This window comes from Berghia stephanieae, chromosome 2 (genome assembly GCF_034508935.2).
Source record: "Berghia stephanieae isolate SIO BIC M18660-M18661 chromosome 2, UCSD_Bste_1.3, whole genome shotgun sequence".
Taxonomy (NCBI): domain Eukaryota; kingdom Metazoa; phylum Mollusca; class Gastropoda; order Nudibranchia; family Aeolidiidae; genus Berghia; species Berghia stephanieae.
Window position 1 is genome coordinate 103248114 of NC_088361.1, and position 2500 is coordinate 103250613.

The 2500-nt window shown below is 34.6% G+C and overlaps 1 protein-coding gene across 1 annotated transcript in view; it reads left to right on the top strand.

Moving 5' to 3' along the window:
- LOC144964074 (transient receptor potential cation channel trpm-like) overlaps positions 1-2500 on the top strand; it is a 173295-nt gene that overhangs the window by 29001 nt on the left and 141794 nt on the right. The window lies entirely within an intron of this gene.

The following is a 2500-nucleotide window of genomic DNA, read 5'->3' on the forward strand; positions in this document are numbered from 1 at the left end:
ATAAAAAATCATGGTGGTGACCAGTTCAATGCCGTCCTTTGGACAACAAACTTACATTTAAAAATTTGGCCAGAAAACTCGTCCTTCTAATATGGATTCCTTTAAAGAGACCCTAATCTTGACCCAAAAAAAAAAAAAAAAAAAAAATAAAACAAAAATTAAAACAAAAAAAACCCCTCTCAAATCTGGAAATTCAAGATTTCAAGAAAGCTCCATTTTTTTTTTCTTCTTGGACAAGATGAGGGTGGTATCGATGTTTAGACGGACGATGTTTCAGTGTGTGTGTGTGTGTGTGTGTGTGTGTGTGTGTGTGTGTGTGTGTGTTTTCAGAGTACGGCAGGTATAATATCTAATGTTTTAACCGTGTTTTTTTGATCTCCGCTCCACCCTGCCGATCGCCGACATCGTCCCCATTCTACCGGAAGGAGGCGTTAGAATGGTCAATTATTATGGCATCGTCAAGATAGCAGCTATGGTCTGAAACCATTTTGTAAATAAATGAGATTTTATATAGCGCAATCTCCACTAAATGTGCTCAAAGCGCTTTACAATAGGTCCCTGACCAACAGCAACGTTTAACATTTAGGACGGGACATGACGCCTTGTTAGGCGATGTTACAATTTTTTTCGGACAGAGACAACGCTGTTAACGGCCAGGTACTCATTTTACACCTGAGTACGGTGAGAGAATGTGAGTAAAGAGTCTTTTTCAAGGACTCAACTATGCGCCGAGCGGGACTTGAACACAGGACCTTCCGATCCGAAAGCGAGTGTCATACCACTAGATCACATAGCCGCATATTCTCATCCATTGTAATAATAATAATAATAATAATAATAATAATAATAATAATAATAATAATAATAATAATAATAATAATAATAATAATAATAATAATAATAATAATAATAATAATAATAATAATAATAATAATAATACTTTATTGCATCCCAAAAAGGAAATTTTTTGTACAGACGTGTCATAATTTACATAATAAGATAAAAATACAATGGAAATAGGATGTATATATGAAAAAGGAGTAGCTCCATAACCAGAGCTGCGCTTTATAATATGAATAATTTCAACACTGTAAAATAGTCAAAACTGTCACTTTAAATTAAAAATTGAAAAGATTGCAAAACAAATAAATTAATAATTTAATATTTACATTTTTTGAAAGTAAAAATGCAAAATGATTATATAAAATGATTATTGCTTGTTGTTATAAAGCCTAATACTGGACGGCAGAAAAGATTTTCGGTGTCTCTCTGTTTTCGTTGAAATAGAGAAAGGGCGACAACTTCTTTCTGACATAATAACTGATGGTCTTAGTGGATGATACTGGTCATTTAATATTTTAGTTATTTTATTTATACAAAATTTCTCGTATAAAAGATCTACATCGTCAACATCATTTATATAGCGTTTAATGGATTTTTTAATATTTGAATTTATTTTGTTCCTTTCCACTGCTAAGCAATTGCCTCCCCAAGCTGTTATACGAAATGACAAAACACTTTCGATTACTGCTCTATAAAATAATGTGCAGAGGGTTTTATCTATTCTAAACTGAGAGAGTTTTGATAAAAAATATGTACGTCTGCACATCTTATGCCTAATTATTTTCAAGTGTTCATCCCACTTGAGCCTGTCATCAATTGTTACACCAAGGTATTTGTAGTGAGGAACTCGCTGGACGAATTGGTCCTTTAATTTTAACGGTTCTATCGGTTCCTTCACTCTCCTAAAGTCAATCACTAGCTCCTTTGTCTTGCTTATGTTAAGCTCTAGGTGGTGGGCATCACACCAAGACACAAATCTATCAATTTCTTGCCTATAAGCCACTTCGTTGCCATTTGTTATGAGGCCTTGAAGAGCGGTGTCATCTGCAAACTTTATCAAAGGTACACTCAGGTTTTGACTTCTACAGTCATTCGTGTATATTGTGAATAATACAGGGGACAATACACAACCTTGAGGAGCACCAGTATTTGTAGTTATACAGGAAGATATGTTTTGTCCTAACTGAACATATTGTGCTCTCTCCGTAAGAAATTCGAGCACCCAAGCAATTATATACTTGTTTAGATTCAGACTAGTCAATTTTTGAACAACCAACTGAGGTTGCATTGTATTGAACGCTGAAGAAAAATCTGCGAAAAGCAATCTGCAATAGCTCTTAGCGTGATCTAGATGCCTGTAGATGTTGTTTGTAAACAGCAAAATGGCATCCTCTACGCCACGTCCTGGTTTGTAAGCAAATTGATGACTATCACTCAATGGCATAAACTGGTTCCTAATTTTAACAAGAACAAGTTTTTCTAAAGATTTCATGACTATTGAAGTCAGTGCAACACGTCTGAGATCGTTCATAGATTCAAGTTTTTCTTTTTTTGGAACAGGAATAATTTTTGAAGTTTTCCAAATTTCAGGGATCGAAACGCATTGGAGGGACCAGTTAAAAATATGTGCATAAATGGGGGACAGTTGATGGGCACA